Source organism: Anomalospiza imberbis, chromosome 2, assembly GCF_031753505.1.
Source record: "Anomalospiza imberbis isolate Cuckoo-Finch-1a 21T00152 chromosome 2, ASM3175350v1, whole genome shotgun sequence".
In the NCBI taxonomy this organism is placed as follows: Eukaryota; Metazoa; Chordata; class Aves; order Passeriformes; family Viduidae; genus Anomalospiza; species Anomalospiza imberbis.
Window position 1 is genome coordinate 14,776,355 of NC_089682.1, and position 13,374 is coordinate 14,789,728.

At 39.9% G+C, this 13,374-nt stretch overlaps 1 protein-coding gene across 8 annotated transcripts in view; it reads right to left on the bottom strand.

Annotated features, from left to right (window-relative positions):
* The window catches only part of CNKSR2 (connector enhancer of kinase suppressor of Ras 2), a 205,459-nt gene that overhangs the window by 25,420 nt on the left and 166,665 nt on the right, over positions 1 to 13,374 (bottom strand). The window lies entirely within an intron of this gene.

Consider the following 13,374-nt stretch of genomic DNA (forward strand, 5'->3'; position numbering starts at 1 on the left):
CTCTTTGGTTCCGGTCAGGGTGCTGTGCAGACTTCCCCTGCCCAGCCATGGGGCTGGGTGGGGGAGGGGAAGCCATGAGGCCTGGTCGAGGTGAGCCGAGGGGTAGAAGGACTGGAACCGAGCCAGCTCCTGTGGACGGAAGGGTGGAGGGAAGCGGAGATGTCTTTGTCATTCCCCCCCTCCAGAGGGAAGAGATAGAGAGTCCGGACGGCACCTGTAACTTTGCCGGCGCAGAGGAGAAAGGGGGGGGGGAAGGCACCCAGCCTTGGCCTTGGGAATCGGCTGCTGGGCAGAGATATCAGCCGTCCAGGGAGTCTGAGCCTTTAACCCTTTCCTGAGAAATGAAGGCTTTGTAAAACATTACTCCTCCTTGATTTGAAGTAGAAGAGAGATAGTCTGGGATCCGAGATGATGGAAGAAGAAATTCTCAAGTTGGAAGGAGATGATGGAGTGGCTTGTGGCTGGACTTTTCTTGTTAGCCATAGACTGAACCAAATTCTCCTAACAGAAGCTGCACTTAGGGTGGTGCGTTGGTGTGCCAGGAGACCTGTTTCAGTGATTACCAGCAGAGGAGTAGAGAGAACAGAGGAGAGTTGGAGAAGGTGTGGAGAAGCCCTCTGTCTTCAAGGAAGAAGAAGAGGAGAAGAAGACCTCTGTTCTTGGACCCTCAGCCCCAGGGGAAAATGGGGAGGACTGTAGTCCCAAAATGAGAAACTGAACTGTTGTCTCTTTTGGTCCACGGCAAAGCGTCCTTAAAGGAGCCCTATGAGCAGTCTGTCCATGCACGGTGGTGAGAGCACTGTGACATGGAAAGGAGAGTGTCACCATGGCAGATTTTCTCCGGGCGGTTGCCATGTGTGACATGGAAACACAAGGGTGGCAATTGTGTTTCCTGGGGAGTCTGTGGCACAGGAGAGACTCCTGTCTCCCTTGAAAGATTGAGTATTTGAATATCTGAAGGGTAGCAACTTGATCAGGATCCTGGGTGGTGTCTCACTGTTGAGTTTGTTTAGAAATTAGGTGGGAGGAGGAGGGGTGTTTTGGAAAGTCTTCATCCAGGATTTAGTGTTCGTAGTTTTTATAGTAGAAGTAGTTTAACAAAGTTCTTTCCTTTGTTACTAAGTTTGGGCCTGCTCTGCTCTGTTCCTGATCACATCTCACAGCAATTATTTAAAAAGGTACATTTTCATGGAGGCGCTGGCATCGCGCCAGTGTCAAACCATGACAGTTATGCTATAAGAGTAGTGTGACACTGTAGAAACAAAATACTTTTAAAACAGTTTTTCTGACTGAGGAAAGATTTATAACACCATCATCCTCATTTATGGCACAGAGAATTAGAGGCTGATGGGATTTTCATTTCAAAAACCAATCACAACTTAATTAAACTTGTTCCATAGCTTATCCTCACCATTGCAGATTTATGCCCTATTTCTAGTCTTCTACTTTTTGCTTCCATCTTACCCTACTCAATTTTGCAGTCTCCTCCCCAGCTACCCTGATGTTTCCAATTCCCAATTACTACAGATCAGACTGCATAAACTGTTTGTTTTATTTTTCAAGAAAAGGGGTAAATTAAGCCTCCACCACCTTGGGAGCGTGTGCTTTCCTTTGTTCATTGTGTTACTCTCAGCAACCTCCTACTCCCCATCATTCCAAGGAGCAGTGGTACTGAAAAATGAACACAGCTTTCTGACAGCCTTGGCAGCAAAGCCAAATCCATGCAGAATATAAAATCTTACCCCTCCATGCCTGTTTTCCTCCAAGCATAAACTGCAGGTGCCACGGGTACTGGCTGCTCATGGCCATCCACCCATGCCCTCATCCTTCCACATTCAACCTCCACTAAATTTCAGGACTAATGAAATCCATAAAGATCTAAGTTCTGTTCTCAAAACTGAAAAGTCTAATTTTTACTTCAAGTGACTTTTATACTCTCCTATAAATCCCATAGTCTTATTTAGCCACAACATACACAAGCTTAGGAAAACTGTCTTTTGGGATGGGAGAGGACAAGAAGAAGGTGGCTGACATAGTTCTGAGTTGCATCAACTGTAAAAGCCATTTCCAAACTGTGAGTCTTCAAGGCAATATGTTTTTAATTTTATGAAAACACTCACACTTCCTTCCACATTCTAAAAATAGTTCAGAAATAATTGTACCAAAAATTTCAGCCATGCTTTAAACAAGTATTCCCAGAAACCTAACATACATTTTCTTTTCCTCTTCTTTACTACAAAGACATTTTACAGATATTTTACAAATTATGCAAGGCTTTCATAAAATGAATTTTCTCAATTCTTAGAATTTGCATAGATACAAGGGTAGCCTGTTTATGCTGTAAGATTCATGACAGCCACTATAAGATGTCCTTATCTGCTGGCAGAATTTGTGAACTCAAGGTTAAAACACAAAGTGAACAAAGAACTTGGAAACTACTGATTTATTAATCCATAATGCAGTAATGTCTAAAGTGCATTTGTGTTTGTTGGGTCTTTTTTAGTAATTTTATTTTTCATAAAATAATTTTACATTTCATAAACCCTGTTAAATTTTCAGAGGGTCTTGGTATAAAAAAATTTTAGTATGGTGAAATTAGTCTAGTTCATTAATAAGTATTTCTAGCCCCTAAAATAATCACATGAAACTCTGAGGATACATTAAGAAACAGGACATAAAATACCTAGATCATACAGTGACACTGGAGAAGGAAAGCAGAACAATGTAAAAAAAAATTAGTAATTCAGTCTTGGATAGTTTTAGTTTGGAGTGTAAAATTTAAATGGAATTTTCCCCAGGCTCTTTACACAGCCTGAAGAAAATAAATAAAAATTCTCTCTTCAGTCTTCAAAAGAAACAGAAGCCAGCAACTCCAGTTGTCTTTAAAGCCATTACAATAAAGTTAGAAATATAAATGTTTTGCTGTAAAATTATGTATATGTACTTAGCTAGATTAAAATTTAAAAAAAAGGAAGAAAATGTCTTGAGAATATGTTTTTTTAAATTAGAAGTTTAAAATAAATGGCAGGACACATTCTAGCAGGGAGGAAAGAAACAAGAACTCTCAGAATAATCAGCTTCAAGCCTTTTACAGATTTAGTACGATTTTTAGATTGGCTTTCAAGTATGCACATTCTTACAACAAAAAGTCACTTTAATGCCAAATGTAGAAGCTACTGAAATACCGTTATGTGAATTCTAAACCAGATTTTACTACTTTTACTACAGGAAAATACTCTCTAATTGTGACTCATACCATCTCTCAAGTATTCCATAAAGACCACTTTGCACATGTAGGAAACCCTACTAACAGGGGATTCTGGGGTTGCCAAATCCCCAGGTACCATGCCAGGAGCTGTTCCTGGAGTCTCCCCAAGCCATCCCTCCTCACTCGAAATCTGAGATCCTTTTAGCCTGGAACTAAAAGCACAAGGATCTCCGGTTGAGTTTTCTTACTTACTCTCATGAGTGGTGCTGGATAAAGTGATGAGGGTAAACTTCCTGCCCTTGCCACTGCCTGATCTCTGTCCATCCCTGAATTTACAACCAGGAGAAATCTCCTAAGTGAGGCTTCCTTAACTTTGCTTCCTCCTTGAGGCCTGTAAATAATCTTATGATTAAATGAATGTTTCAAAAACTGGTTGAAAGATGGTTTAAATTGAAGTTTTTTGACAGTCTCTCCCCCCTCTCTCTGATGGTGATAAAAACTCGAATACTTTTAAAGAAATCAGTGGTGATATTTTATATTCCAAAAGCCTGAAGTTTATCCCTCTGGAATCCAGAAGAGAAGAGATAATTAGCTGGTATTATTTTGTGCCAGCAGTACTCAAAATGTGAAGCCAGAAAGCAAAAATCCTACTTAAAATGCAGCCATTCTCTTCATACAAATACACTAAGATCCTGCAGAGAACTTGTTGCACGTTTTGTTCATATAATCATGGTATTTAATAGCACCACACTAGTACAAGGATGCTGGACTGTTAACCATCCAACAGATTTCAAAATTCACAAATTTAGGGCACAAAAGAAGACATAAAATATTTATCTTATTGTTTTTGAACTACGTGTTTTAAAAACAAAGGTAGGAACCTATTTTTTTAATAATTAATGAGAACTGCAAAATTGCCTGGATACAGTTGTTTTTTTTTTTTTTTAATACTGTATTATCACATTTGTTTCTAAAGAACTGGAAATTCTGAATTAATTCTTAATTCTTAACATAAGATCTTACAAATTAAACACACATGGCTGCTATAAGCTCTGAGCATTAAACGCTTTTGAGGGATGGATGGAATCCCAAGTGACAAAAGAAGGAGACTTCTGCTCCACACTTATCTCCAGGTAACATCATCTTTGGCTATTTAGATGCAGAAGGTCTGTGACAGAGGGATCCATATTTTCCTTCTAGAAGTTCAGCTCTCAGAAGTAAACAATATTAGTCACTTTCCCTGTCCAAGGTGTCCTGTGATAGCAAAGCCAAGCCCAGATGGAGGGGACACCAGAGGCTCACTGTTAAAGGGAGGGGCTGCCCTATATGGGGTTCCCCCGAGGCTGCTCTGCATCCAGAACATCCCAGATGGCACCAATAGCCTGAAAGCTGCAAGAGAATAAACTTATTACATTCCACAGGCACCAAAGTGTGAGGAAACATCTCCTAGACTGCTGGAGGACAGTCTCAGAGCTGGAATGATCTGGAGGGATGAAATCCTTTGCCAAGTTTTATGTAACAATATAGTAAATGCTGTGCTAACAGACACAGAGCCTGTTTTTTGTTTTTTTTTTAACCTAGTCAGGCTGTTAGTTTTACAAAATGTCATATATATTTGTTGGTTGGTTTTAGCCCAATTAATTTGACATTTTAATTCAGCTGAGGCTTTTATTAACATGAGCTACTTAATGTGGATAGGTAAGAGGCCCAGAAAAAAACCAGAACAACTACAATTAGAAAAACAACCATTAAGCAGAAAACCATCTGGGACACTGTAGAGCCCCAAGTGAAATATGAAGTACAGTATGGCTGCCAAACAGATGCCTATCACAGTATAGAGCATAAAACAGCCAGGGCAGAGCAAGCCCCCTGGTCTCAACCAGATGTGCTGTGCCGAGCTCGGACACTGCCATGGCAGAAGGGGTGGGAGTCAGCCTGGAAAACCCAGAGAAGATCGGCAAGAGGAGTCAGACGCCTAGCAAACACTAAGTATGGGAAAAACTAACCCAACCTTCCAACAACCTTTCAGCTTGGAAGAAGGGCTGCTGTAATGGAGCAGTCTGTTTTCTGTGCCATAAGGGAATGGAAATACTGGGCTTAAATTGCAGAGGGAACAATTCAATATCCATTAGCAGGAAAAAAAAGATTCCTTCCTAAAACAGCAAAGAGGAAAAGCACTGTCTGGAGGGAATGAAGAATGCCCACCACCAGGGGTGTTTAAGATTTGGAAGGTATGGCAGCTCCAGATTTAGATGGCAGAGCTACAATCGATAATCCAAATAATTTCCAGCTCCCTGGCTCCAAGACAAGCACATCACACTTACAGCTTCGCCAGGGTCTTTGCAGGGACCAAGATTTTAACCTATATACACTGTCCTCCTGCACGGGAAAGGTTTAGGAAACCAGTAAGGAGATTAAGATGCCAAAAAATAAGCATCTAGTGCCATTTTATCTGGCCAGGGGTATCCAAGGAAGTTGCATAGGGCTGCCAGGTTAGACACAAGATCTGTGACCCTCTGGAGCAGCAGCTAGTGACTGCAAGGAAAGACAGCCAGAAGGCCAGGCTAGCATGATAGGACAATTCACAAAAAATCGTCCTACAACATTGATTGCATAGACCTCCATGAATATATTCATCTTAAACCCAAAAATTCTGAGGACTTCTTTTTAAAAAGTTTCAACTGAACTGCTATGTAACAAATGTGCCTTTGTAACTACTTTGTAACAAATGTGCCTTTTCTAGAGTCCAGCAAAAAAAATTTTGGCAGGATGCTGACCATTTGCACTGAAGTCTTTAATATCCTATCCTGCTTCCCATGATGAACATTAATTAAACAAGATTGCATGTTTACATGGTGACCCTCCAGACATCCAGCATGGTAGTAATTTAATAAAACTATATCCTTCCCATGTCCTTCCAAGCACTACCGACTCAAGTTCATCCTTGTTTCAATGATTGCCTTGAGAGAACATGAGAGCCACACACAACAGATGGTACCACCTGGAGAGGTAATGAATACATTCTGAAAAGACTTTAGTACTCCTCTGTTCCCCTAGTCCTACTGGTACTATGCCATCATCTTCTGACTTAATTGCCATTGATTATAGAAAGGGTTGCATCTTTTTTTTTTATTTTGAAAAGTTTAAAATTATACATTTCCAAAGAACCTTCTCATGTAAATGATAGGTAGCTAACTTTTTTTATTGTAGATTTCTGTTTCCTTTGCATTTAGAAACCTTCAGATTAGGCCAAGTCTCTGCTATATCTCAAAGAAGAACTATGCCACTTCTGCAAAAATTCCAGTGAGAAATGGCTTTGTCATGGAAAAATTGCAATCAAATTGCAGTAGTCAAATCTAAGAATTTCTTTATAACAATTTTCAGCAGGTTTAAGTGAGAAGTTTTATATCAATGATTTAAAAATGCATATTTTTCATGTTTGAAACCAAAATGAATGTAAGTTTAAATTTTAGGACAGGAAAACTCTCTTTTCAATGGAGTATTATGGGTTAATGAAAAAATAAAGTTGGATTTTTCTTTCATTCAAAAAATAATGTCAAAAAATCTACATGTCTTCACTCAGGAAATTTGACTATAACTTCAGAATTGAAAGCACATTAAGACTTGAGGGAGTGGAAGCAGCAAGCACTAAAAAGGGCTTTTTTAATATTGCTACCAAAATTTTTCACGCCAACAAACTTGGAAGGAACAGCAGTGGGGTAAACAGAGAGCCCTAGAGGACTTGGACTGTCTTCCCTCAGCTGCTTGTGAAGTGTTTTACCATTTATGAGTGACTTTTCCCAAGGAGAGCATCTCTGCAGCCAGACCCAGAGAGGGCAGCAGCAGAGACAGAGCTTGCTGACACCATGAAATGGAAAAATTAAATGTAAAATAGACTGGTTACACAACACCTGGCAAGAGAATAAATGCAGAACATAAAAAAGCCCCACCAGAAATATATTCTTGCATGTATATATTCCTTGTTTCAAGGGGGTGTCTGGTAGGGAATAGCATAGCTCCACTGACAGTCCTCAACTCAGTAACTGAATTGAGGAAACTTAGCAAGAAAAGCAATTTGGAAGAATGTCCATGTAAGAAATTCTCTTGTGAACTTCTTTTGCATATAACAAGACAATTTAATCCATATATTTCAGGCAAAAGCAGATGACCTTTATTGGCAATGAGACCCAAAGCTATTAAAACCAAAAGAAAAGTAGGAATTAATCTCTCCTTTGTATTTTTAGCAGCATGGGCAATGGAAATCAAATAAAATTTTAAATGTGGCAACAAAATATTTGTGGGCAAAAGGCATCTATATGTATAAACACTAACAAGCATAAAATCAAAACTATTCTTATTTTTGTTGACAGGCCATATTGCTTTCTGAACTGCTACTCAGTAAATGATTCAATACTTGGCTTTCAAACACTGCAGGCAATTTTTTCCCCTTGAACTGAAATTTAAAATCAGGATATAGAGGTTTTGTATCCCATCATTTTTGTTTAGAATACAAACTCACTTCTGCAGTGGAGTTGCTTTTGCATATGAGAATTGAAAAAGCATTATTTTATAAATTTTAAATTTTAATTAAAGAACATGCTCAGATATGAACATATCTACTCCCAGTTTTTTATCTAAGGTGGTCATATTTTTGAACATAATTAGGCAGCACTTTTAGGTAAGCTCAATCTGAGTTAACAGCAAAAACAGTGCCTTGGAGGCAATGGGAAAAATACAGAAGGCATAAAATGCTGATGGTCTTCAGCCCACAGGAGTGCAAATGCCCAGTCAGGTGCCACTGGAAGGCTCAAATGGGAATTAGGAATGAAAAATCAGATCACAAAAACAAAGCTCAGAAAAAGTAGACATTTCATTAACGTACTCAAGTATCTGAGCATGCATGGGCTGTGTTGCCCATAAGGATGTCAGGCAAAAAAAACCAGCCCCCAACTTAGCAAATGCTCTTGGTTGTACAGGACTGATAGTGGATGCAGTAAGTTAGAATAACACCCTCCTTAGTGTCCCAGAAGGTGCTGCACTTTGTGCTGTTCACCAGTTTCATATGGAATACTTCCTAATGTGAAACATTACCTCAATTTCTCATAGCTCTACTTATTTAAGACACTCCTGGACATCAGTTCCAGAGGAGAAAAAGCTGTATCTTAATGCTTCCTCCCTTGTCTCTCGGTGAGGATAAAACTGGGCGGTCAGACAACAGGACACCACTAATGATGTCCTCTCTAAAATGGAAAGAGGCTGTCAGAAAAGCAAACTGCCCTATTAATTTCAGCCACACATCCTCATCAACTCCAGTGTGTGCAATCCAGGCTTTATGTGCTATTCATCCTGACTCCCACATTTCATGTTGCTTAAAACCTGCCAAGGTGAAGACACTCTACCTAAAATGCAGAGAAGCAAAACCTAGAAGTGTACACAGGGTACCACTTCGTAACATAGTGTTTAATTAACAAACATTGGTCCTTCTGAGACATACCTACATGCATTACAACCCCCTCATTAGAAAGAGGGAAGTCTCCCTAGACCTGTGTTTTAGAATTTGAAATACCTGGCCTTATTCAGAGTATATTTTTTACTGGTACTAACTCCTTCTTGAAAGCAAATGTTGCCTAGGATGTCGCATGGATACACCTTCTTGGGCACAGTGCATGATAATTGCTGCTAGTCATGGGAGTCCTTAGCTCCTCTGTCCTATTTTGTGAAAGCACTGCCACCTTCAATTTAATTTCTGCAACTGAGAAGTTGCAACATGGGAGAAATTGTCCTCAGTTTCCCTTATTCTCTGGCTAGTTTGTAGTTTTTTACTGGGAAAAAAAAAGAAAACCTCAGCCTTGGTACCTCAGCACAGTCATTTGATACCTCTTTCAGTGACCAGCCCTCCCTGACATAAAGGTGAGCTTTCCTGAAACCCTTCACAGGGACTGAACATCTCTCAGAGCTGCAAAATAACAACATTAGCTCCTGCTTTAGCCTTTGACAAGTGTTTTCAGTAGTTTGGGGTCAAAAGGCAAATTTCAGAGACTGGAGCATGAGGCCATTGTGCTCCTCTGAGGTAGCATTCACAAGACTGTGTGTGACTAAGCAGGGGATGCCAGGAGATGTTGCAAACCTGCAGAAGAGCTTGTGGTGATGGAGCAAAATTCCAGGGAATACCTGTGAGTTTGCCCAGCCTTCAGAAGTGAAATCTTTCCAAGGTGACAGAAGTCACATGAGGAAGATTGTAGCATCTTGTAAACACTCTGAAGGGTGAAACCAGTGCAGCAAACAAGTGGCTCTCAGCTATTAATTGCCCCAGAAGGGCAGCCAGTAATTTATTAGAATTTATATAAAACTTGGTTACAGTTGTCCATGCTATATAGAAGGTATTATCCAAAATTATGATGATGGGGTAGCAACAAAAAAGTCCTTAAACACATGTCAGGAAGAATGATTGTATTAAGAGTGCAGAAAAAGAACTGAAAACTTGCAGAACAAAGAAGCAAGAAACAACACAGAAGGAAATGGAGTTTAACACTGCGAAGACAATCTAAATGATTTCTTCCTGCTGCAAATACCTTTTCAAACTCAAACACAGACATCAGTGCTTTTCTATCCATGTTTCCTGAATACATTTTTATGGAGCCGTCCCAGTGGAAAACTCCCTTGCACACTGTTGCAGGTCCCAGGTGTGAGTTCCATGGAAAATGTGCCAGTATTACCCCAGCCAGTCCTGCAGCACATGGAGCCAGCAGCAGAGCTCCTGTCCCAGCAGTCTCTGGGCAGATGACAGCACCTGAGGCTCCCCCAGACACGGCTGTTCTCCAAAGACTTTTTCAGGGAGTATGCAAAAAAGGTGCAGGTTTTTCTGCAACTAAGTTGACAGGATCAACAGCCAGCTACACCCTGCAGAAAGCTAATTATGTACTTCTTTTAGATGCTGAAACTAGTAATGCACAAACCAGAGAAGTCTTTGAAAATGAAGGAACCACCACCAATGATAATTTTAAAAAATAAAGCAAAAAATGAAACAAGCTTTCCTGGAACAAAACCTGGAAGTAGTCTCTGTAGAAGTATTCTTTGCAGTAAGTGGCAGAATCTGTTGGAACACAGAGTGCAGACAGAGGTGGGGCCAGAGGGGAAGAGGGTGACAGTGTCATGATACACTGCTGTCTCCTTCTAATACCTCCCACTGGCAGAAAACAAACCTGAAAAGGCCCAACTCCTCCTTCACAACTGAATCACAGAAATGCAAACACTGTGCCACAGCCTCCAACCTGCTCTCTGTGTTCAGGCTGCCTCTGAACAGCACAGCAAGGGGCATGTTTGGTGCTGCAGGTCTGAGTGTGGTTTGCCATTTGCATAGTCAGGAGCAAACACATGGAAAAGCTCAAATATCTGACAAGAGAATCCTCTTCATTACAAAGCAAGAGACCATTACAAGATGGTGTCAATATGGAACATCTAAATGATTTACACAAAAGTCATTTGGGAAATAAAACAATCCATTAAGGATCAGCAGTGCAATGTTAATGTGATATAACAGGACAAAAATAAGCACCTGAACACACAACAAAGGTAGTTTCTGATGGATCAACACAGGAAAGGACAACCCATATTTTCAATTTGCCATATATATTAGACATTGTAGCAGTTGATACACAGAACTATTTTCAGGGTCAGTAAAGCCTTGAATATCTATTTAAGACATAAAATGGTAACTGACTGAGAGAAGATGCTTAATTGTTGCAAATCAGCATAACTTTAGTACAAAGTCAACAGAACTATGTTAAATTATAGCAGCTGGGGACAGCATCTGAAAAAAGGGTGGAGCTCCTAGTTCGTGGTGTAGTTATTTGAAAACAATTCTGCAAGAGAAGTTGGAAGAAACAGGACTGCATTTTACTATTTAATTTATATTCATATGGTTCTAAAAGTGAGAATGTAAAAACAGAAAGCTGAGAAAACAAAATTTTGGCAATGACATCTGACAACAGCAAAGGAGCTGCACTCTTGTCTCACACACAAAGCAATAGGAATGATTAAGCTTTAAAACACACACAAGTACATACAAGAACACACATAATCATCCAAGAGCCCAGAACTGTGTAAGGCAAATAAATATATTTAGAAGATTCTGATACCACATGAGGGAACATTCAACATGAGGTTAAAACATTTCTGAAAGAGAGAGGATTTCCTTTCTCCAGCCAGTTGCAATGTTTCATTTTCCCAGAGCAATGGAAGTGAAGGAGGCAGTGAGGTAGCACACACAAGGCCACCCATCATGTTAGTGACTTAGCAGATATAAGCAAATCTCTCAACTCAGAAACTGGATTTTGCACGTAAGAACACCACTTACAGGAAATCCTCCTGCCTTTTACTGGTAAGGGCACTGGAAGAACTCAGTGTTGCAAACAGAACATTGCAGTCATAGCAACAAGCAATTCAACACTTAAACTTTTCAACAGACAAGACAGTATTTCACTTCTGGTTTTATAATTTCAAGGTCAACAACCATTGATAGCACTTGAACTGTCTAGCTGGTCATCAATGTCTCAAAAATAATCTCCTGTTAAAGCCTCAGCCAAGGAAGCCTCCGCATTCAAATGAAAAATAGATGTATACAGGGAGACCACTTCAAAAATCACACCTTTGCTCTCCTTTTCTGGAAATTAGATTAGAAGGATGGAGAAAAGCCCAAGTCCATTAAATCAAGTTCCAGCCTTTCACTAGTAATTGGCATGCTACAAAATGCTACAATCAGGTACACAAAGGCATTGAAATTGAGATTTAAAACACCTAAAAAAAACCTTAGACCTTGCAACGGTATCTGTAAGTAGTGCCCAAACAGCAGAGCAAAGCCAGTGGAAAGTCCCTTTGACCCCTTCCATTTTCAGTAAGGAATTAAAAAAAAAAATTATATTTGCATCAGTAAAAACCCACTTGAAAACCAAATCTGAAGGCTAAAAATAGGACAAAATGTGCTGCATGATTGATGAAATTTAACCCTGTTAATTAGACACCTTCATTTCACAGTCAGTAAGAATCTAATACTACCCTCATAAATGTATCAGTTCTTTTGCAAAGTGTCATGCATGAACACAATTGAAATAGTGCCTTTTTAAACTTTTAATGACATCAAATTTAATTTCTGCAAAAGAAACCACTGTTTTCTCAAAGCAGCAGAAGAAAGTATAGAATTGGAGATGTTTAGAAGGTAATGCCTAAAGCATAAGCGCAACTTTTGATCTCTCCCAAGTATACTAAGTAACATCCAATGCCCAACAAAGGTGCTAACTTTAATGAATCAACTTAGGTAGGCAGTTAATCATACAAAGCTTTAATTACCCTTTCCCCTCTCTTAACCATTTTTGTACTTCTTTACTCCAGTGAAAAAGCTGAATTTGAAGGAACAGATAGCAGAAAGGCTTCACTGACTGACCCTACAACCTGGGTGTGGACTCAACGTTGCTAGCAGCACATGCTGAGAAGCTCCACAAATGACAGCGAAGGACAGAGCATGAAACAGACACAAAAATGTGTTTACATGTTCAGGAATGGCAGGGACCTTCTCTAATTCCTGGTTATTTGGATTATGTTTGATAAGTAGCACTAATGTCTATGGAGTTTATGTGCCATATAACTGACAGTTACTCAGCATTATGATTTTTTTAAGCCTCGCTGGTCACAGTTGTTCTCTATAATTTTTTGTTTGTTTGAAATGCTTTTTGAATTTCTTTCCTCACAAATCACAATGAGAGGAACTGGGGAAAATACCTTCTCTTTTTCAACTTCTTACAGATTTTGGGATGTCTTGTGACCTGCCTGCCTGGATACTGCACAATCACAGCCTGACTCTGCACTCCAGGATTTACCAAGAGGTTTTTACAGCTCAGATGGGGTTGGCTGGAAATCTTACCAAGCATGCCCCTTGAACACACAGTGGAGGATGACACTGTGCAAGTGTAAAGAAGAAAGCATGGAAGCAAAATCCATTTGTTCTAAGGATTACTAGTAGAAGGTGATTGGTGACCAGCCTACAGGGAAATGTCTGGTGATCATGAGAGGTCATGCAGCACTCTGGTTATTAGGCCTCATACATAAGGCAGACCAAAGAGGTGTGCAACAAGGGGGACCTGGTAAAACATGGGGGATGTTGAAAGACTGTT